The 17,500-nt window shown below is 47.1% G+C and overlaps 34 non-coding genes and 25 pseudogenes across 34 annotated transcripts; all 59 read right to left on the bottom strand.

Annotated features, from left to right (window-relative positions):
* Positions 1–61: 61 nt before the first annotated feature.
* Positions 62–180, bottom strand: LOC146224132 (5S ribosomal RNA; annotated as a pseudogene).
* A 186-nt stretch (positions 181–366) lies between these two features.
* LOC146224133 (5S ribosomal RNA) lies at positions 367–485 on the bottom strand. Its single transcript, XR_014748998.1, has one exon. It is a non-coding gene; the product is annotated as a 5S ribosomal RNA (ribosomal RNA).
* Positions 486–667: 182 nt separating this feature from the next.
* Positions 668–786, bottom strand: LOC146224134 (5S ribosomal RNA). Its single transcript, XR_014748999.1, has one exon. It is a non-coding gene; the product is annotated as a 5S ribosomal RNA (ribosomal RNA).
* A 184-nt stretch (positions 787–970) lies between these two features.
* Positions 971–1,089, bottom strand: LOC146224135 (5S ribosomal RNA; annotated as a pseudogene).
* Positions 1,090–1,259: 170 nt separating this feature from the next.
* On the bottom strand, positions 1,260–1,378 carry LOC146224136 (5S ribosomal RNA). The gene has a single exon (XR_014747328.1). It is a non-coding gene; the product is annotated as a 5S ribosomal RNA (ribosomal RNA).
* A 182-nt stretch (positions 1,379–1,560) lies between these two features.
* LOC146224137 (5S ribosomal RNA) lies at positions 1,561–1,679 on the bottom strand (annotated as a pseudogene).
* Positions 1,680–1,863: 184 nt separating this feature from the next.
* On the bottom strand, positions 1,864–1,982 carry LOC146224138 (5S ribosomal RNA). Its single transcript, XR_014747329.1, has one exon. It is a non-coding gene; the product is annotated as a 5S ribosomal RNA (ribosomal RNA).
* Positions 1,983–2,154: 172 nt separating this feature from the next.
* Positions 2,155–2,273, bottom strand: LOC146224139 (5S ribosomal RNA). Its single transcript, XR_014747330.1, has one exon. It is a non-coding gene; the product is annotated as a 5S ribosomal RNA (ribosomal RNA).
* A 188-nt stretch (positions 2,274–2,461) lies between these two features.
* Positions 2,462–2,580, bottom strand: LOC146224140 (5S ribosomal RNA; annotated as a pseudogene).
* Positions 2,581–2,766: 186 nt separating this feature from the next.
* Positions 2,767–2,885, bottom strand: LOC146224141 (5S ribosomal RNA). Its single transcript, XR_014749000.1, has one exon. It is a non-coding gene; the product is annotated as a 5S ribosomal RNA (ribosomal RNA).
* Positions 2,886–3,075: 190 nt separating this feature from the next.
* LOC146224142 (5S ribosomal RNA) lies at positions 3,076–3,194 on the bottom strand (annotated as a pseudogene).
* Positions 3,195–3,386: 192 nt separating this feature from the next.
* On the bottom strand, positions 3,387–3,505 carry LOC146224143 (5S ribosomal RNA; annotated as a pseudogene).
* Positions 3,506–3,691: 186 nt separating this feature from the next.
* LOC146224144 (5S ribosomal RNA) lies at positions 3,692–3,810 on the bottom strand (annotated as a pseudogene).
* Positions 3,811–3,994: 184 nt separating this feature from the next.
* LOC146224145 (5S ribosomal RNA) lies at positions 3,995–4,103 on the bottom strand (annotated as a pseudogene).
* Positions 4,104–4,275: 172 nt separating this feature from the next.
* LOC146224146 (5S ribosomal RNA) lies at positions 4,276–4,394 on the bottom strand. The gene has a single exon (XR_014748128.1). It is a non-coding gene; the product is annotated as a 5S ribosomal RNA (ribosomal RNA).
* Positions 4,395–4,566: 172 nt separating this feature from the next.
* Positions 4,567–4,685, bottom strand: LOC146224147 (5S ribosomal RNA). Its single transcript, XR_014750377.1, has one exon. It is a non-coding gene; the product is annotated as a 5S ribosomal RNA (ribosomal RNA).
* A 186-nt stretch (positions 4,686–4,871) lies between these two features.
* On the bottom strand, positions 4,872–4,990 carry LOC146224148 (5S ribosomal RNA; annotated as a pseudogene).
* A 188-nt stretch (positions 4,991–5,178) lies between these two features.
* Positions 5,179–5,287, bottom strand: LOC146224149 (5S ribosomal RNA; annotated as a pseudogene).
* A 172-nt stretch (positions 5,288–5,459) lies between these two features.
* LOC146224150 (5S ribosomal RNA) lies at positions 5,460–5,578 on the bottom strand. The gene has a single exon (XR_014748139.1). It is a non-coding gene; the product is annotated as a 5S ribosomal RNA (ribosomal RNA).
* A 172-nt stretch (positions 5,579–5,750) lies between these two features.
* LOC146224151 (5S ribosomal RNA) lies at positions 5,751–5,869 on the bottom strand. Its single transcript, XR_014750378.1, has one exon. It is a non-coding gene; the product is annotated as a 5S ribosomal RNA (ribosomal RNA).
* A 184-nt stretch (positions 5,870–6,053) lies between these two features.
* On the bottom strand, positions 6,054–6,172 carry LOC146224152 (5S ribosomal RNA). Its single transcript, XR_014747331.1, has one exon. It is a non-coding gene; the product is annotated as a 5S ribosomal RNA (ribosomal RNA).
* Positions 6,173–6,344: 172 nt separating this feature from the next.
* Positions 6,345–6,463, bottom strand: LOC146224153 (5S ribosomal RNA). Its single transcript, XR_014747332.1, has one exon. It is a non-coding gene; the product is annotated as a 5S ribosomal RNA (ribosomal RNA).
* A 188-nt stretch (positions 6,464–6,651) lies between these two features.
* LOC146224154 (5S ribosomal RNA) lies at positions 6,652–6,770 on the bottom strand (annotated as a pseudogene).
* A 184-nt stretch (positions 6,771–6,954) lies between these two features.
* Positions 6,955–7,063, bottom strand: LOC146224155 (5S ribosomal RNA; annotated as a pseudogene).
* Positions 7,064–7,235: 172 nt separating this feature from the next.
* Positions 7,236–7,354, bottom strand: LOC146224156 (5S ribosomal RNA). The gene has a single exon (XR_014750379.1). It is a non-coding gene; the product is annotated as a 5S ribosomal RNA (ribosomal RNA).
* A 188-nt stretch (positions 7,355–7,542) lies between these two features.
* LOC146224157 (5S ribosomal RNA) lies at positions 7,543–7,661 on the bottom strand (annotated as a pseudogene).
* Positions 7,662–7,847: 186 nt separating this feature from the next.
* LOC146224158 (5S ribosomal RNA) lies at positions 7,848–7,956 on the bottom strand (annotated as a pseudogene).
* Positions 7,957–8,128: 172 nt separating this feature from the next.
* LOC146224159 (5S ribosomal RNA) lies at positions 8,129–8,247 on the bottom strand. The gene has a single exon (XR_014750380.1). It is a non-coding gene; the product is annotated as a 5S ribosomal RNA (ribosomal RNA).
* A 186-nt stretch (positions 8,248–8,433) lies between these two features.
* On the bottom strand, positions 8,434–8,552 carry LOC146224160 (5S ribosomal RNA; annotated as a pseudogene).
* A 188-nt stretch (positions 8,553–8,740) lies between these two features.
* LOC146224161 (5S ribosomal RNA) lies at positions 8,741–8,859 on the bottom strand. The gene has a single exon (XR_014750023.1). It is a non-coding gene; the product is annotated as a 5S ribosomal RNA (ribosomal RNA).
* A 172-nt stretch (positions 8,860–9,031) lies between these two features.
* LOC146224162 (5S ribosomal RNA) lies at positions 9,032–9,150 on the bottom strand. The gene has a single exon (XR_014750024.1). It is a non-coding gene; the product is annotated as a 5S ribosomal RNA (ribosomal RNA).
* A 194-nt stretch (positions 9,151–9,344) lies between these two features.
* LOC146224163 (5S ribosomal RNA) lies at positions 9,345–9,463 on the bottom strand (annotated as a pseudogene).
* Positions 9,464–9,643: 180 nt separating this feature from the next.
* Positions 9,644–9,752, bottom strand: LOC146224164 (5S ribosomal RNA; annotated as a pseudogene).
* Positions 9,753–9,924: 172 nt separating this feature from the next.
* On the bottom strand, positions 9,925–10,043 carry LOC146224165 (5S ribosomal RNA). The gene has a single exon (XR_014748150.1). It is a non-coding gene; the product is annotated as a 5S ribosomal RNA (ribosomal RNA).
* Positions 10,044–10,215: 172 nt separating this feature from the next.
* On the bottom strand, positions 10,216–10,334 carry LOC146224166 (5S ribosomal RNA). The gene has a single exon (XR_014750381.1). It is a non-coding gene; the product is annotated as a 5S ribosomal RNA (ribosomal RNA).
* A 172-nt stretch (positions 10,335–10,506) lies between these two features.
* Positions 10,507–10,625, bottom strand: LOC146224167 (5S ribosomal RNA; annotated as a pseudogene).
* Positions 10,626–10,805: 180 nt separating this feature from the next.
* LOC146224168 (5S ribosomal RNA) lies at positions 10,806–10,914 on the bottom strand (annotated as a pseudogene).
* A 174-nt stretch (positions 10,915–11,088) lies between these two features.
* LOC146224169 (5S ribosomal RNA) lies at positions 11,089–11,207 on the bottom strand. The gene has a single exon (XR_014748161.1). It is a non-coding gene; the product is annotated as a 5S ribosomal RNA (ribosomal RNA).
* A 172-nt stretch (positions 11,208–11,379) lies between these two features.
* On the bottom strand, positions 11,380–11,498 carry LOC146224170 (5S ribosomal RNA). Its single transcript, XR_014750382.1, has one exon. It is a non-coding gene; the product is annotated as a 5S ribosomal RNA (ribosomal RNA).
* A 186-nt stretch (positions 11,499–11,684) lies between these two features.
* Positions 11,685–11,803, bottom strand: LOC146224171 (5S ribosomal RNA; annotated as a pseudogene).
* Positions 11,804–11,991: 188 nt separating this feature from the next.
* On the bottom strand, positions 11,992–12,110 carry LOC146224172 (5S ribosomal RNA). The gene has a single exon (XR_014750025.1). It is a non-coding gene; the product is annotated as a 5S ribosomal RNA (ribosomal RNA).
* A 172-nt stretch (positions 12,111–12,282) lies between these two features.
* On the bottom strand, positions 12,283–12,401 carry LOC146224173 (5S ribosomal RNA). Its single transcript, XR_014750026.1, has one exon. It is a non-coding gene; the product is annotated as a 5S ribosomal RNA (ribosomal RNA).
* Positions 12,402–12,593: 192 nt separating this feature from the next.
* Positions 12,594–12,712, bottom strand: LOC146224174 (5S ribosomal RNA; annotated as a pseudogene).
* Positions 12,713–12,892: 180 nt separating this feature from the next.
* On the bottom strand, positions 12,893–13,001 carry LOC146224175 (5S ribosomal RNA; annotated as a pseudogene).
* Positions 13,002–13,173: 172 nt separating this feature from the next.
* LOC146224176 (5S ribosomal RNA) lies at positions 13,174–13,292 on the bottom strand. The gene has a single exon (XR_014748172.1). It is a non-coding gene; the product is annotated as a 5S ribosomal RNA (ribosomal RNA).
* Positions 13,293–13,464: 172 nt separating this feature from the next.
* LOC146224177 (5S ribosomal RNA) lies at positions 13,465–13,583 on the bottom strand. Its single transcript, XR_014750383.1, has one exon. It is a non-coding gene; the product is annotated as a 5S ribosomal RNA (ribosomal RNA).
* A 186-nt stretch (positions 13,584–13,769) lies between these two features.
* On the bottom strand, positions 13,770–13,888 carry LOC146224178 (5S ribosomal RNA; annotated as a pseudogene).
* Positions 13,889–14,074: 186 nt separating this feature from the next.
* LOC146224179 (5S ribosomal RNA) lies at positions 14,075–14,193 on the bottom strand. The gene has a single exon (XR_014749001.1). It is a non-coding gene; the product is annotated as a 5S ribosomal RNA (ribosomal RNA).
* Positions 14,194–14,383: 190 nt separating this feature from the next.
* LOC146224180 (5S ribosomal RNA) lies at positions 14,384–14,502 on the bottom strand. Its single transcript, XR_014747333.1, has one exon. It is a non-coding gene; the product is annotated as a 5S ribosomal RNA (ribosomal RNA).
* Positions 14,503–14,680: 178 nt separating this feature from the next.
* On the bottom strand, positions 14,681–14,799 carry LOC146224181 (5S ribosomal RNA). The gene has a single exon (XR_014750341.1). It is a non-coding gene; the product is annotated as a 5S ribosomal RNA (ribosomal RNA).
* Positions 14,800–14,979: 180 nt separating this feature from the next.
* LOC146224182 (5S ribosomal RNA) lies at positions 14,980–15,098 on the bottom strand (annotated as a pseudogene).
* Positions 15,099–15,278: 180 nt separating this feature from the next.
* LOC146224183 (5S ribosomal RNA) lies at positions 15,279–15,397 on the bottom strand. Its single transcript, XR_014749002.1, has one exon. It is a non-coding gene; the product is annotated as a 5S ribosomal RNA (ribosomal RNA).
* A 188-nt stretch (positions 15,398–15,585) lies between these two features.
* On the bottom strand, positions 15,586–15,704 carry LOC146224184 (5S ribosomal RNA). The gene has a single exon (XR_014747334.1). It is a non-coding gene; the product is annotated as a 5S ribosomal RNA (ribosomal RNA).
* A 170-nt stretch (positions 15,705–15,874) lies between these two features.
* LOC146224185 (5S ribosomal RNA) lies at positions 15,875–15,993 on the bottom strand. Its single transcript, XR_014747335.1, has one exon. It is a non-coding gene; the product is annotated as a 5S ribosomal RNA (ribosomal RNA).
* A 174-nt stretch (positions 15,994–16,167) lies between these two features.
* Positions 16,168–16,286, bottom strand: LOC146224186 (5S ribosomal RNA). The gene has a single exon (XR_014749801.1). It is a non-coding gene; the product is annotated as a 5S ribosomal RNA (ribosomal RNA).
* A 182-nt stretch (positions 16,287–16,468) lies between these two features.
* On the bottom strand, positions 16,469–16,587 carry LOC146224187 (5S ribosomal RNA). The gene has a single exon (XR_014749802.1). It is a non-coding gene; the product is annotated as a 5S ribosomal RNA (ribosomal RNA).
* Positions 16,588–16,771: 184 nt separating this feature from the next.
* On the bottom strand, positions 16,772–16,890 carry LOC146224188 (5S ribosomal RNA). Its single transcript, XR_014747336.1, has one exon. It is a non-coding gene; the product is annotated as a 5S ribosomal RNA (ribosomal RNA).
* Positions 16,891–17,062: 172 nt separating this feature from the next.
* LOC146224189 (5S ribosomal RNA) lies at positions 17,063–17,181 on the bottom strand. Its single transcript, XR_014749398.1, has one exon. It is a non-coding gene; the product is annotated as a 5S ribosomal RNA (ribosomal RNA).
* A 184-nt stretch (positions 17,182–17,365) lies between these two features.
* On the bottom strand, positions 17,366–17,484 carry LOC146224190 (5S ribosomal RNA; annotated as a pseudogene).
* Positions 17,485–17,500: the final 16 nt, after the last annotated feature.

Here is a 17,500-nt window from a genome sequence, read left to right on the forward strand (position 1 = left end):
TTTCATGAAGGACTACTTGTGCATATTGCAAGATTTCAGTTTCTAAGTGAATGAGCAAAAGAGCATACAGCACGTGGTATTCCCAGGCGGTCTCCCATCCAAGTACTAACCAGGCCCGACCCTGCTTAGCTTCCGAGATCAGACGAGATCGGGCGTTGCCAGGCTGGTATGGCCGTACGAAATAAGTTGACAACCATAGGCTACTTATCCATATACAGATTTAGCAATTGACAATGCAAGGTAGTCTCTCTCTCTCTCTCTCTCTCTCTCTCTCTCGTGTCAAAATGAAAACAGCTTCCAGCCCCTTTCATGAAGGACTACTTGTGCATATTGCAAGATGTCAGTTTCTAAGTGAATGAGCAAAAGAGCATACAGCACCTGGTATTCCCAGGCGGTCTCCCATCCAAGTACTAACCAGGCCCGACCCTGCTTAGCTTCCGAGATCAGACGTGATCGGGCGTTGCCAGGCTGGTATGGCCGTACGAAATAAGTTGACAACCATAGGCTACTAATCCATATACAGATTTAGCAATTGACAATGCAAGGTGGTCTCTCTCTCTCTCTCTCTCTCTCTCTCGTGTCAAAATGAAAACAGCTTCCAGCCCCTTTCATGAAGGACTACTTGTGCATATTGCAAGATGTCAGTTTCTAAGTGAATGAGCAAAAGAGCATACAGCACCTGGTATTCCCAGGCGGTCTCCCATCCAAGTACTAACCAGGCCCGACCCTGCTTAGCTTCCGAGATCAGACGTGATCGGGCGTTGCCAGGCTGGTATGGCCGTACGAAATAAGTTGACAACCATAGGCTACTTATCCATATACAGATTTGGCATTTGACAATGCAAGGTGGTCTCTCTCTCTCTCTCTCTCTCTCTCTCTCGTGTCAAAATGAAAACAGTTTCCAGCCCCTTTCATGAAGGACTACTTGTGCATATTGCAAGATGTCAGTTTCTAAGTGAATGAGCAAAAGAGCATACAGCACCTGGTATTCCCAGGCTGTCTCCCATCCAAGTACTAACCAGGCCCGACCCTGCTTAGCTTCCGAGATCAGACGAGATCGGGCGTTGCCAGGCTGGTATGGCCGTACGAAATAAGTTGACAACCATAGGCTACTTATCCATATACAGATTTAGCAATTAACAATGCAAGGTAGTCTCTCTCTCTCTCTCGTGTCAAAATGAAAACAGCTTCCAGCCCCTTTCATGAAGGACTACTTGTGCATATTGCAAGATTTCAGTTTCTAAGTGAATGAGCAAAAGAGCATACAGCACCTGGTATTCCCAGGCGGTCTCCCATCCAAGTACTAACCAGGCCCGACCCTGCTTAGCTTCCGAGATCAGACGAGATCGGGCGTTGCCAGGCTGGTATGGCCGTACGAAATAAGTTGACAACCATAGGCTACTTATCCATATACAGATTTAGCAATTGACAATGCAAGGTAGTCTCTCTCTCTCTCTCTCTCTCTCTCTCGTGTCAAAATGAAAACAGCTTCCAGCCCCTTTCATGAAGGACTACTTGTGCATATTGCAAGATGTCAGTTTCTAAGTGAATGAGCAAAAGAGCATACAGCACCTGGTATTCCCAGGCGGTCTCCCATCCAAGTACTAACCAGGCCCGACCCTGCTTAGCTTACGAGATCAGACGTGATCGGGCGTTGCCAGGCTGGTATGGCCGTACGAAATAAGTTTACAACCATAGGCTACTTATCCATATACAGATTTAGCAATTGACAATGCAAGGTGGTCTCTCTCTCTCTCTCTCTCTCTCTCTCTCGTGTCAAAATGAAAACAGCTTCCAGCCCCTTTCATGAAGGACTACTTGTGCATATTGCAAGATGTCAGTTTCTAAGTGAATGAGCAAAAGAGCATACAGCACCTGGTATTCCCAGGCGGTCTCCCATCCAAGTACTAACCAGGCCCGACCCTGCTTAGCTTCCGAGATCAGACGAGATCGGGCGTTGCCAGGCTGGTATGGCCGTACGAAATAAGTTGACAACCATAGGCTACTTATCCATATACAGATTTAGCAATTGACAATGCAAGGTGGTCTCTCTCTCTCTCTCTCGTGTCAAAATGAAAACAGCTTCCAGCCCCTTTCATGAAGGACTACTTGTGCATATTGCAAGATGTCAGTTTCTAAGTGAATGAGCAAAAGAGCATACAGCACCTGGTATTCCCAGGCGGTCTCCCATCCAAGTACTAACCAGGCCCGACCCTGCTTAGCTTCCGAGATCAGACGAGATCGGGCGTTGCCAGGCTGGTATGGCCGTACGAAATAAGTTGACAACCATAGGCTACTTATCCATATACAGATTTAGCAATTGACAATGCAAGGTAGTCTCTCTCTCTCTCTCTCTCTCTCTCTCTCTCTCGTGTCAAAATGAAAACAGCTTCCAGCCCCTTTCATGAAGGACTACTTGTGCATATTGCAAGATGTCAGTTTCTAAGTGAATGAGCAAAAGAGCATACAGCACCTGGTATTCCCAGGCGGTCTCCCATCCAAGTACTAACCAGGCCCGACCCTGCTTAGCTTACGAGATCAGACGTGATCGGGCGTTGCCAGGCTGGTATGGCCGTACGAAATAAGTTGACAACCATAGGCTACTTATCCATATACAGATTTAGCAATTGACAATGCAAGGTGGTCTCTCTCTCTCTCTCTCTCTCTCTCTCTCTCGTGTCAAAATGAAAACAGCTTCCAGCCCCTTTCATGAAGGACTACTTGTGCATATTGCAAGATGTCAGTTTCTAAGTGAATGAGCAAAAGAGCATACAGCACCTGGTATTCCCAGGCGGTCTCCCATCCAAGTACTAACCAGGCCCGACCCTGCTTAGCTTCCGAGATCAGACGTGATCGGGCGTTGCCAGGCTGGTATGGCCGTACGAAATAAGTTGACAACCATAGGCTACTTATCCATATACAGATTTAGCAATTGACAATGCAAGGTGGTCTCTCTCTCTCTCTCTCTCTCTCTCTCTCTCTCTCGTGTCAAAATGAAAACAGCTTCCAGCCCCTTTCATGAAGGACTACTTGTGCATATTGCAAGATGTCAGTTTCTAAGTGAATGAGCAAAAGAGCATACAGCACCTGGTATTCCCAGGCGGTCTCCCATCCAAGTACTAACCAGGCCCGACCCTGCTTAGCTTCCGAGATCAGACGTGATCTGGCGTTGCCAGGCTGGTATGGCCGTACGAAATAAGTTGACAACCATAGGCTACTTATCCATATACAGATTTAGCAATTGACAATGCAAGGTGGTCTCTCTCTCTCTCTCTCTCTCTCTCTCTCTCTCTCTCGTGTCAAAATGAAAACAGCTTCCAGCCCCTTTCATGAAGGACTACTTGTGCATATTGCAAGATGTCAGTTTCTAAGTGAATGAGCAAAAGAGCATACAGCACCTGGTATTCCCAGGCGGTCTCCCATCCAAGTACTAACCAGGCCCGACCCTGCTTAGCTTACGAGATCAGACGTGATCGGGCGTTGCCAGGCTGGTATGGCCGTACGAAATAAGTTTACAACCATAGGCTACTTATCCATATACAGATTTAGCAATTGACAATGCAAGGTGGTCTCTCTCTCTCTCTCTCTCTCTCTCTCTCTCGTGTCAAAATGAAAACAGCTTCCAGCCCCTTTCATGAAGGACTACTTGTGCATATTGCAAGATGTCAGTTTCTTAGTGAATGAGCAAAAGAGCATACAGCACCTGGTATTCCCAGGCGGTCTCCCATCCAAGTACTAACCAGGCCCGACCCTGCTTAGCTTACGAGATCAGACGTGATCGGGCGTTGCCAGGCTGGTATGGCCGTACGAAATAAGTTTACAACCATAGGCTACTTATCCATATACAGATTTAGCAATTGACAATGCAAGGTGGTCTCTCTCTCTCTCTCTCTCTCTCTCTCTCGTGTCAAAATGAAAACAGCTTCCAGCCCCTTTCATGAAGGACTACTTGTGCATATTGCAAGATGTCAGTTTCTAAGTGAATGAGCAAAAGAGCATACAGCACCTGGTATTCCCAGGCGGTCTCCCATCCAAGTACTAACCAGGCCCGACCCTGCTTAGCTTCCGAGATCAGGCGTTGCCAGGCTGGTATGGCCGTACTAAATAAGTTGACAACCATAGGCTACTTATCCATATACAGATTTAGCAATTGACAATGCAAGGTAGTCTCTCTCTCTCTCTCTCGTGTCAAAATGAAAACAGCTTCCAGCCCCTTTCATGAAGGACTACTTGTGCATATTGCAAGATGTCAGTTTCTAAGTGAATGAGCAAAAGAGCATACAGCACCTGGTATTCCCAGGCGGTCTCCCATCCAAGTACTAACCAGGCCCAACCCTGCTTAGCTTCCGAGATCAGACGAGATCGGGCGTTGCCAGGCTGGTATGGCCGTACGAAATAAGTTGACAACCATAGGCTACTTATCCATATACAGATTTAGCAATTGACAATGCAAGGTGGTCTCTCTCTCTCTCTCTCGTGTCAAAATGAAAACAGCTTCCAGCCCCTTTCATGAAGGACTACTTGTGCATATTGCAAGATTTCAGTTTCTAAGTGAATGAGCAAAAGAGCATACAGCACCTGGTATTCCCAGGCGGTCTCCCATCCAAGTACTAACCAGGCCCGACCCTGCTCAGCTTCCGAGATCAGACGAGATCGGGCGTTGCCAGGCTGGTATGGCCGTACGAAATAAGTTGACAACCATAGGCTACTTATCCATATACAGATTTAGCAATTGACAATGCAAGGTAGTCTCTCTCTCTCTCTCTCTCTCTCTCTCTCTCGTGTCAAAATGAAAACAGCTTCCAGCCCCTTTCATGAAGGACTACTTGTGCATATTGCAAGATGTCAGTTTGTAAGTGAATGAGCAAAAGAGCATACAGCACCTGGTATTCCCAGGCGGTCTCCCATCCAAGTACTAACCAGGCCCGACCCTGCTTAGCTTACGAGATCAGACGTGATCGGGCGTTGCCAGGCTGGTATGGCCGTACGAAATAAGTTGACAACCATAGGCTACTTATCCATATACAGATTTAGCAATTGACAATGCAAGGTGGTCTCTCTCTCTCTCTCTCTCTCTCTCTCTCTCTCGTGTCAAAATGAAAACAGCTTCCAGCCCCTTTCATGAAGGACTACTTGTGCATATTGCAAGATGTCAGTTTCTAAGTGAATGAGCAAAAGAGCATACAGCACCTGGTATTCCCAGGCGGTCTCCCATCCAAGTACTAACCAGGCCCGACCCTGCTTAGCTTCCGAGATCAGGCGTTGCCAGGCTGGTATGGCCGTACTAAATAAGTTGACAACCATAGGCTACTTATCCATATACAGATTTAGCAATTGACAATGCAAGGTAGTCTCTCTCTCTCTCTCTCGTGTCAAAATGAAAACAGCTTCCAGCCCCTTTCATGAAGGACTACTTGTGCATATTGCAAGATGTCAGTTTCTAAGTGAATGAGCAAAAGAGCATACAGCACCTGGTATTCCCAGGCGGTCTCCCATCCAAGTACTAACCAGGCCCAACCCTGCTTAGCTTCCGAGATCAGACGAGATCGGGCGTTGCCAGGCTGGTATGGCCGTACGAAATAAGTTGACAACCATAGGCTACTTATCCATATACAGATTTAGCAATTGACAATGCAAGGTGGTCTCTCTCTCTCTCTCTCGTGTCAAAATGAAAACAGCTTCCAGCCCCTTTCATGAAGGACTACTTGTGCATATTGCAAGATTTCAGTTTCTAAGTGAATGAGCAAAAGAGCATACAGCACCTGGTATTCCCAGGCGGTCTCCCATCCAAGTACTAACCAGGCCCGACCCTGCTCAGCTTCCGAGATCAGACGAGATCGGGCGTTGCCAGGCTGGTATGGCCGTACGAAATAAGTTGACAACCATAGGCTACTTATCCATATACAGATTTAGCAATTGACAATGCAAGGTAGTCTCTCTCTCTCTCTCTCTCTCTCTCTCTCGTGTCAAAATGAAAACAGCTTCCAGCCCCTTTCATGAAGGACTACTTGTGCATATTGCAAGATGTCAGTTTCTAAGTGAATGAGCAAAAGAGCATACAGCACCTGGTATTCCCAGGCGGTCTCCCATCCAAGTACTAACCAGGCCCGACCCTGCTTAGCTTCCGAGATCAGACGAGATCGGGCGTTGCCAGGCTGGTATGGCCGTACGAAATAAGTTGACAACCATAGGCTACTTATCCATATACAGATTTAGCAATTGACAATGCAAGGTGGTCTCTCTCTCTCTCTCTCGTGTCAAAATGAAAACAGCTTCCAGCCCCTTTCATGAAGGACTACTTGTGCATATTGCAAGATGTCAGTTTCTAAGTGAATGAGCAAAAGAGCATACAGCACCTGGTATTCCCAGGCGGTCTCCCATCCAAGTACTAACCAGGCCCGACCCTGCTTAGCTTCCGAGATCAGACGAGATCGGGCGTTGCCAGGCTGGTATGGCCGTACGAAATAAGTTGACAACCATAGGCTACTTATCCATATACAGATTTAGCAATTGACAATGCAAGGTAGTCTCTCTCTCTCTCTCTCTCTCTCTCTCTCTCTCGTGTCAAAATGAAAACAGCTTCCAGCCCCTTTCATGAAGGACTACTTGTGCATATTGCAAGATGTCAGTTTCTTAGTGAATGAGCAAAAGAGCATACAGCACCTGGTATTCCCAGGCGGTCTCCCATCCAAGTACTAACCAGGCCCGACCCTGCTTAGCTTACGAGATCAGACGTGATCGGGCGTTGCCAGGCTGGTATGGCCGTACGAAATAAGTTTACAACCATAGGCTACTTATCCATATACAGATTTAGCAATTGACAATGCAAGGTGGTCTCTCTCTCTCTCTCTCTCTCTCTCTCTCGTGTCAAAATGAAAACAGCTTCCAGCCCCTTTCATGAAGGACTACTTGTGCATATTGCAAGATGTCAGTTTCTAAGTGAATGAGCAAAAGAGCATACAGCACCTGGTATTCCCAGGCGGTCTCCCATCCAAGTACTAACCAGGCCCGACCCTGCTTAGCTTCCGAGATCAGGCGTTGCCAGGCTGGTATGGCCGTACTAAATAAGTTGACAACCATAGGCTACTTATCCATATACAGATTTAGCAATTGACAATGCAAGGTAGTCTCTCTCTCTCTCTCTCGTGTCAAAATGAAAACAGCTTCCAGCCCCTTTCATGAAGGACTACTTGTGCATATTGCAAGATGTCAGTTTCTAAGTGAATGAGCAAAAGAGCATACAGCACCTGGTATTCCCAGGCGGTCTCCCATCCAAGTACTAACCAGGCCCGACCCTGCTCAGCTTCCGAGATCAGACGAGATCGGGCGTTGCCAGGCTGGTATGGCCGTACGAAATAAGTTGACAACCATAGGCTACTTATCCATATACAGATTTAGCAATTGACAATGCAAGGTAGTCTCTCTCTCTCTCTCTCTCTCTCTCTCTCTCTCGTGTCAAAATGAAAACAGCTTCCAGCCCCTTTCATGAAGGACTACTTGTGCATATTGCAAGATGTCAGTTTGTAAGTGAATGAGCAAAAGAGCATACAGCACCTGGTATTCCCAGGCGGTCTCCCATCCAAGTACTAACCAGGCCCGACCCTGCTTAGCTTACGAGATCAGACGTGATCGGGCGTTGCCAGGCTGGTATGGCCGTACGAAATAAGTTGACAACCATAGGCTACTTATCCATATACAGATTTAGCAATTGACAATGCAAGGTGGTCTCTCTCTCTCTCTCTCTCTCTCTCTCTCTCGTGTCAAAATGAAAACAGCTTCCAGCCCCTTTCATGAAGGACTACTTGTGCATATTGCAAGATGTCAGTTTCTAAGTGAATGAGCAAAAGAGCATACAGCACCTGGTATTCCCAGGCGGTCTCCCATCCAAGTACTAACCAGGCCCGACCCTGCTTAGCTTCCGAGATCAGGCGTTGCCAGGCTGGTATGGCCGTACTAAATAAGTTGACAACCATAGGCTACTTATCCATATACAGATTTAGCAATTGACAATGCAAGGTAGTCTCTCTCTCTCTCTCTCGTGTCAAAATGAAAACAGCTTCCAGCCCCTTTCATGAAGGACTACTTGTGCATATTGCAAGATTTCAGTTTCTAAGTGAATGAGCAAAAGAGCATACAGCACCTGGTATTCCCAGGCGGTCTCCCATCCAAGTACTAACCAGGCCCGACCCTGCTCAGCTTCCGAGATCAGACGAGATCGGGCGTTGCCAGGCTGGTATGGCCGTACGAAATAAGTTGACAACCATAGGCTACTTATCCATATACAGATTTAGCAATTGACAATGCAAGGTAGTCTCTCTCTCTCTCTCTCTCTCTCTCTCTCTCGTGTCAAAATGAAAACAGCTTCCAGCCCCTTTCATGAAGGACTACTTGTGCATATTGCAAGATGTCAGTTTGTAAGTGAATGAGCAAAAGAGCATACAGCACCTGGTATTCCCAGGCGGTCTCCCATCCAAGTACTAACCAGGCCCGACCCTGCTTAGCTTACGAGATCAGACGTGATCGGGCGTTGCCAGGCTGGTATGGCCGTACGAAATAAGTTGACAACCATAGGCTACTTATCCATATACAGATTTAGCAATTGACAATGCAAGGTGGTCTCTCTCTCTCTCTCTCTCTCTCTCTCTCTCTCGTGTCAAAATGAAAACAGCTTCCAGCCCCTTTCATGAAGGACTACTTGTGCATATTGCAAGATGTCAGTTTCTAAGTGAATGAGCAAAAGAGCATACAGCACCTGGTATTCCCAGGCGGTCTCCCATCCAAGTACTAAGCAGGCCCGACCCTGCTTAGCTTCCGAGATCAGACGAGATCGGGCGTTGCCAGGCTGGTATGGCCGTACGAAATAAGTTGACAACCATAGGCTACTTATCCATATACAGATTTAGCAATTGACAATGCAAGGTGGTCTCTCTCTCTCTCTCTCGTGTCAAAATGAAAACAGCTTCCAGCCCCTTTCATGAAGGACTACTTGTGCATATTGCAAGATGTCAGTTTCTAAGTGAATGAGCAAAAGAGCATACAGCACCTGGTATTCCCAGGCGGTCTCCCATCCAAGTACTAAGCAGGCCCGACCCTGCTTAGCTTCCGAGATCAGACGAGATCGGGCGTTGCCAGGCTGGTATGGCCGTACGAAATAAGTTGACAACCATAGGCTACTTATCCATATACAGATTTAGCAATTGACAATGCAAGGTAGTCTCTCTCTCTCTCTCTCTCTCTCTCTCTCTCTCTCTCTCGTGTCAAAATGAAAACAGCTTCCAGCCCCTTTCATGAAGGACTACTTGTGCATATTGCAAGATGTCAGTTTCTAAGTGAATGAGCAAAAGAGCATACAGCACCTGGTATTCCCAGGCGGTCTCCCATCCAAGTACTAACCAGGCCCGACCCTGCTTAGCTTACGAGATCAGACGTGATCGGGCGTTGCCAGGCTGGTATGGCCGTACGAAATAAGTTTACAACCATAGGCTACTTATCCATATACAGATTTAGCAATTGACAATGCAAGGTGGTCTCTCTCTCTCTCTCTCTCTCTCTCGTGTCAAAATGAAAACAGCTTCCAGCCCCTTTCATGAAGGACTACTTGTGCATATTGCAAGATGTCAGTTTCTAAGTGAATGAGCAAAAGAGCATACAGCACCTGGTATTCCCAGGCGGTCTCCCATCCAAGTACTAACCAGGCCCGACCCTGCTTAGCTTCCGAGATCAGGCGTTGCCAGGCTGGTATGGCCGTACTAAATAAGTTGACAACCATAGGCTACTTATCCATATACAGATTTAGCAATTGACAATGCAAGGTAGTCTCTCTCTCTCTCTCTCGTGTCAAAATGAAAACAGCTTCCAGCCCCTTTCATGAAGGACTACTTGTGCATATTGCAAGATGTCAGTTTCTAAGTGAATGAGCAAAAGAGCATACAGCACCTGGTATTCCCAGGCGGTCTCCCATCCAAGTACTAACCAGGCCCAACCCTGCTTAGCTTCCGAGATCAGACGAGATCGGGCGTTGCCAGGCTGGTATGGCCGTACGAAATAAGTTGACAACCATAGGCTACTTATCCATATACAGATTTAGCAATTGACAATGCAAGGTGGTCTCTCTCTCTCTCTCTCGTGTCAAAATGAAAACAGCTTCCAGCCCCTTTCATGAAGGACTACTTGTGCATATTGCAAGATTTCAGTTTCTAAGTGAATGAGCAAAAGAGCATACAGCACCTGGTATTCCCAGGCGGTCTCCCATCCAAGTACTAACCAGGCCCGACCCTGCTCAGCTTCCGAGATCAGACGAGATCGGGCGTTGCCAGGCTGGTATGGCCGTACGAAATAAGTTGACAACCATAGGCTACTTATCCATATACAGATTTAGCAATTGACAATGCAAGGTGGTCTCTCTCTCTCTCTCTCGTGTCAAAATGAAAACAGCTTCCAGCCCCTTTCATGAAGGACTACTTGTGCATATTGCAAGATGTCAGTTTCTAAGTGAATGAGCAAAAGAGCATACAGCACCTGGTATTCCCAGGCGGTCTCCCATCCAAGTACTAACCAGGCCCGACCCTGCTTAGCTTACGAGATCAGACGTGATCGGGCGTTGCCAGGCTGGTATGGCCGTACGAAATAAGTTTACAACCATAGGCTACTTATCCATATACAGATTTAGCAATTGACAATGCAAGGTGGTCTCTCTCTCTCTCTCTCTCTCTCTCGTGTCAAAATGAAAACAGCTTCCAGCCCCTTTCATGAAGGACTACTTGTGCATATTGCAAGATGTCAGTTTCTAAGTGAATGAGCAAAAGAGCATACAGCACCTGGTATTCCCAGGCGGTCTCCCATCCAAGTACTAACCAGGCCCGACCCTGCTTAGCTTCCGAGATCAGGCGTTGCCAGGCTGGTATGGCCGTACTAAATAAGTTGACAACCATAGGCTACTTATCCATATACAGATTTAGCAATTGACAATGCAAGGTAGTCTCTCTCTCTCTCTCTCTCGTGTCAAAATGAAAACAGCTTCCAGCCCCTTTCATGAAGGACTACTTGTGCATATTGCAAGATGTCAGTTTCTAAGTGAATGAGCAAAAGAGCATACAGCACCTGGTATTCCCAGGCGGTCTCCCATCCAAGTACTAACCAGGCCCAACCCTGCTTAGCTTCCGAGATCAGACGAGATCGGGCGTTGCCAGGCTGGTATGGCCGTACGAAATAAGTTGACAACCATAGGCTACTTATCCATATACAGATTTAGCAATTGACAATGCAAGGTGGTCTCTCTCTCTCTCTCTCGTGTCAAAATGAAAACAGCTTCCAGCCCCTTTCATGAAGGACTACTTGTGCATATTGCAAGATTTCAGTTTCTAAGTGAATGAGCAAAAGAGCATACAGCACCTGGTATTCCCAGGCGGTCTCCCATCCAAGTACTAACCAGGCCCGACCCTGCTCAGCTTCCGAGATCAGACGAGATCGGGCGTTGCCAGGCTGGTATGGCCGTACGAAATAAGTTGACAACCATAGGCTACTTATCCATATACAGATTTAGCAATTGACAATGCAAGGTAGTCTCTCTCTCTCTCTCTCTCTCTCTCTCTCTCGTGTCAAAATGAAAACAGCTTCCAGCCCCTTTCATGAAGGACTACTTGTGCATATTGCAAGATGTCAGTTTGTAAGTGAATGAGCAAAAGAGCATACAGCACCTGGTATTCCCAGGCGGTCTCCCATCCAAGTACTAACCAGGCCCGACCCTGCTTAGCTTACGAGATCAGACGTGATCGGGCGTTGCCAGGCTGGTATGGCCGTACGAAATAAGTTGACAACCATAGGCTACTTATCCATATACAGATTTAGCAATTGACAATGCAAGGTGGTCTCTCTCTCTCTCTCTCTCTCTCTCTCTCTCTCGTGTCAAAATGAAAACAGCTTCCAGCCCCTTTCATGAAGGACTACTTGTGCATATTGCAAGATGTCAGTTTCTAAGTGAATGAGCAAAAGAGCATACAGCACCTGGTATTCCCAGGCGGTCTCCCATCCAAGTACTAAGCAGGCCCGACCCTGCTTAGCTTCCGAGATCAGACGAGATCGGGCGTTGCCAGGCTGGTATGGCCGTACGAAATAAGTTGACAACCATAGGCTACTTATCCATATACAGATTTAGCAATTGACAATGCAAGGTGGTCTCTCTCTCTCTCTCTCGTGTCAAAATGAAAACAGCTTCCAGCCCCTTTCATGAAGGACTACTTGTGCATATTGCAAGATGTCAGTTTCTAAGTGAATGAGCAAAAGAGCATACAGCACCTGGTATTCCCAGGCGGTCTCCCATCCAAGTACTAAGCAGGCCCGACCCTGCTTAGCTTCCGAGATCAGACGAGATCGGGCGTTGCCAGGCTGGTATGGCCGTACGAAATAAGTTGACAACCATAGGCTACTTATCCATATACAGATTTAGCAATTGACAATGCAAGGTAGTCTCTCTCTCTCTCTCTCTCTCTCTCTCTCTCTCTCTCGTGTCAAAATGAAAACAGCTTCCAGCCCCTTTCATGAAGGACTACTTGTGCATATTGCAAGATGTCAGTTTCTAAGTGAATGAGCAAAAGAGCATACAGCACCTGGTATTCCCAGGCGGTCTCCCATCCAAGTACTAACCAGGCCCGACCCTGCTTAGCTTACGAGATCAGACGTGATCGGGCGTTGCCAGGCTGGTATGGCCGTACGAAATAAGTTTACAACCATAGGCTACTTATCCATATACAGATTTAGCAATTGACAATGCAAGGTGGTCTCTCTCTCTCTCTCTCTCTCTCTCGTGTCAAAATGAAAACAGCTTCCAGCCCCTTTCATGAAGGACTACTTGTGCATATTGCAAGATGTCAGTTTCTAAGTGAATGAGCAAAAGAGCATACAGCACCTGGTATTCCCAGGCGGTCTCCCATCCAAGTACTAACCAGGCCCGACCCTGCTTAGCTTCCGAGATCAGGCGTTGCCAGGCTGGTATGGCCGTACTAAATAAGTTGACAACCATAGGCTACTTATCCATATACAGATTTAGCAATTGACAATGCAAGGTAGTCTCTCTCTCTCTCTCTCGTGTCAAAATGAAAACAGCTTCCAGCCCCTTTCATGAAGGACTACTTGTGCATATTGCAAGATGTCAGTTTCTAAGTGAATGAGCAAAAGAGCATACAGCACCTGGTATTCCCAGGCGGTCTCCCATCCAAGTACTAACCAGGCCCAACCCTGCTTAGCTTCCGAGATCAGACGAGATCGGGCGTTGCCAGGCTGGTATGGCCGTACGAAATAAGTTGACAACCATAGGCTACTTATCCATATACAGATTTAGCAATTGACAATGCAAGGTGGTCTCTCTCTCTCTCTCTCGTGTCAAAATGAAAACAGCTTCCAGCCCCTTTCATGAAGGACTACTTGTGCATATTGCAAGATTTCAGTTTCTAAGTGAATGAGCAAAAGAGCATACAGCACCTGGTATTCCCAGGCGGTCTCCCATCCAAGTACTAACCAGGCCCGACCCTGCTCAGCTTCCGAGATCAGACGAGATCGGGCGTTGCCAGGCTGGTATGGCCGTACGAAATAAGTTGACAACCATAGGCTACTTATCCATATACAGATTTAGCAATTGACAATGCAAGGTAGTCTCTCTCTCTCTCTCTCTCTCTCTCTCTCTCGTGTCAAAATGAAAACAGCTTCCAGCCCCTTTCATGAAGGACTACTTGTGCATATTGCAAGATGTCAGTTTCTAAGTGAATGAGCAAAAGAGCATACAGCACCTGGTATTCCCAGGCGGTCTCCCATCCAAGTACTAACCAGGCCCGACCCTGCTTAGCTTACGAGATCAGACGTGATCGGGCGTTGCCAGGCTGGTATGGCCGTACGAAATAAGTTGACAACCATAGGCTACTTATCCATATACAGATTTAGCAATTGACAATGCAAGGTGGTCTCTCTCTCTCTCTCTCTCTCTCTCTCTCTCGTGTCAAAATGAAAACAGCTTCCAGCCCCTTTCATGAAGGACTACTTGTGCATATTGCAAGATGTCAGTTTCTAAGTGAATGAGCAAAAGAGCATACAGCACCTGGTATTCCCAGGCGGTCTCCCATCCAAGTACTAACCAGGCCCGACCCTGCTTAGCTTCCGAGATCAGACGTGATCGGGCGTTGCCAGGCTGGTATGGCCGTACGAAATAAGTTGACAACCATAGGCTACTTATCCATATACAGATTTAGCAATTGACAATGCAAGGTGGTCTCTCTCTCTCTCTCTCTCTCTCTCTCTCTCTCTCGTGTCAAAATGAAAACAGCTTCCAGCCCCTTTCATGAAGGACTACTTGTGCATATTGCAAGATGTCAGTTTCTAAGTGAATGAGCAAAAGAGCATACAGCACCTGGTATTCCCAGGCGGTCTCCCATCCAAGTACTAACCAGGCCCGACCCTGCTTAGCTTCCGAGATCAGACGAGATCGGGCGTTGCCAGGCTGGTATGGCCGTACGAAATAAGTTGACAACCATAGGCTACTTATCCATATACAGATTTAGCAATTGACAATGCAAGGTAGTCTCTCTCTCTCTCTCTCTCTCTCGTGTCAAAATGAAAACAGCTTCCAGCCCCTTTCATGAAGGACTACTTGTGCATATTGCAAGATTTCAGTTTCTAAGTGAATGAGCAAAAGAGCATACAGCACCTGGTATTCCCAGGCGGTCTCCCATCCAAGTACTAACCAGGCCCGACCCTGCTTAGCTTCCGAGATCAGACGTGATCGGGCGTTGCCAGGCTGGTAGGGCCGTACGAAATAAGTTGACAACCATAGGCTACTTATCCATATACAGATTTAGCAATTGACAATGCAAGGTGGTCTCTCTCTCTCTCTCTCTCTCTCTCGTGTCAAAATGAAAACAGCTTCCAGCCCCTTTCATGAAGGACTACTTGTGCATATTGCAAGATGTCAGTTTCTAAGTGAATGAGCAAAAGAGCATACAGCACCTGGTATTCCCAGGCGGTCTCCCATCCAAGTACTAACCAGGCCCGACCCTGCTTAGCTTCCGAGATCAGACATGATCGGGCGTTGCCAGGCTGGTATGGCCGTACGAAATAAGTTGACAACCATAGGCTACTTATCCATATACAGATTTAGCAATTGACAATGCAAGGTGGTCTCTCTCTCTCTCTCTCTCTCTCTCGTGTCAAAATGAAAACAGCTTCCAGCCCCTTTCATGAAGGACTACTTGTGCATATTGCAAGATGTCAGTTTCTAAGTGAATGAGCAAAAGAGCATACAGCACCTGGTATTCCCAGGCGGTCTCCCATCCAAGTACTAACCAGGCCCGACCCTGCTTAGCTTCCGAGATCAGACGTGATCGGGCGTTGCCAGGCTGGTATGGCCGTACGAAATAAGTTGACAACCATAGGCTACTTATCCATATACAGATTTAGCAATTGACAATGCAAGGTGGTCTCTCTCTCTCTCTCTCTCTCTCTCTCTCTCTCGTGTCAAAATGAAAACAGCTTCCAGCCCCTTTCATGAAGGACTACTTGTGCATATTGCAAGATGTCAGTTTCTAAGTGAATGAGCAAAAGAGCATACAGCACCTGGTATTCCCAGGCGGTCTCCCATCCAAGTACTAACCAGGCCCGACCCTGCTTAGCTTCCGAGATCAGACGAGATCGGGCGTTGCCAGGCTGGTATGGCCGTACGAAATAAGTTGACAACCATAGGCTACTTATCCATATACAGATTTAGCAATTGACAATGCAAGGTAGTCTCTCTCTCTCTCTCGTGTCAAAATGAAAACAGCTTCCAGCCCCTTTCATGAAGGACTACTTGTGCATATTGCAAGATGTCAGTTTCTAAGTGAATGAGCAAAAGAGCATACAGCACCTGGTATTCCCAGGCGGTCTCCCATCCAAGTACTAACCAGGCCCGACCCTGCTTAGCTTCCGAGATCAGACGAGATCGGGCGTTGCCAGGCTGGTATGGCCGTACGAAATAAGTTGACAACCATAGGCTACTTATCCATATACAGATTTAGCAATTGACAATGCAAGGTGGTCTCTCTCTCTCTCTCTCTCGTGTCAAAATGAAAACAGCTTCCAGCCCTTTTCATGAAGGACTACTTGTGCATATTGCAAGATTTCAGTTTCTAAATGAATGAGCAAAAGAGCATACAGCACCTGGTATTCCCAGGCGGTCTCCCATCCAAGTACTAACCAGGCCCGACCCTGCTTAGCTTCCGAGATCAGACGAGATCGGGCGTTGCCAGGCTGGTATGGCCGTACTAAATAAGTTGACAACCATAGGCTACTTATCCATATACAGATTTAGCAATTGACAATGCAAGGTAGTCTCTCTCTCTCTCTCTCTCTCTCTCTCGTGTCAAAATGAAAACAGCTTCCAGCCCCTTTCATGAAGGACTACTTGTGCATATTGCAAGATGTCAGTTTCTAAGTGAATGAGCAAAAGAGCATACAGCACCTGGTATTCCCAGGCGGTCTCCCATCCAAGTACTAACCAGGCCCGACCCTGCTTAGCTTCCGAGATCAGACGAGATCGGGCGTTGCCAGGCTGGTATGGCCGTACTAAATAAGTTGACAACCATAGGCTACTTATCCATATACAGATTTAGCAATTGACAATGCAAGGTAGTCTCTCTCTCTCTCTCTCTCTCTCTCTCTCGTGTCAAAATGAAAACAGCTTCCAGCCCCTTTCATGAAGGACTACTTGTGCATATTGCAAGATGTCAGTTTCTAAGTGAATGAGCAAAAGAGCATACAGCACCTGGTATTCCCAGGCGGTCTCCCATCCAAGTACTAACCAGGCCCGACCCTGCTTAGCTTCCGAGATCAGACGAGATCGGGCGTTGCCAGGCTGGTATGGCCGTACGAAATAAGTTGACAACCATAGGCTACTTATCCATATACAGATTTAGCAATTGACAATGCAAGGTGGTCTCTCTCTCTCTCTCTCGTGTCAAAATGAAAACAGCTTCCAGCCCCTTTCATGAAGGACTACTTGTGCATATTGCAAGATGTCAGTTTCTAAGTGAATGAGCAAAAGAGCCTACAGCACCTGGTATTCCCAGGCGGTCTCCCATCCAAGTACTAACCAGGCCCGACCCTGCTTAGCTTCCGAGATCAGACGAGATCGGGCGTTGCCAGGCTGGTATGGCCGTACGAAATAAGTTGACAACCATAGGCTACTTATCCATATACAGATTTAGCAATTGACAATGCAAGGTAGTCTCTCTCTCTCTCTCTCTCTCTCTCTCTCGTGTCAAAATGAAAACAGCTTCCAGCCCCTTTCATGAAGGACTACTTGTGCATATTGCAAGATGTCAGTTTCTAAGTGAATGAGCAAAAGAGCATACAGCACCTGGTATTCCCAGGCGGTCTCCCATCCAAGTACTAACCAGGCCCGACCCTGCTTAGCTTACGAGATCAGACGTGATCGGGCGTTGCCAGGCTGGTATGGCCGTACGAAATAAGTTGACAACCA

The sequence above is a fragment of the Hypomesus nipponensis genome, chromosome 25 (assembly GCF_054491055.1).
Source record: "Hypomesus nipponensis isolate SF chromosome 25, ASM5449105v1, whole genome shotgun sequence".
Lineage (NCBI taxonomy): Eukaryota > Metazoa > Chordata > Actinopteri > Osmeriformes > Osmeridae > Hypomesus > Hypomesus nipponensis.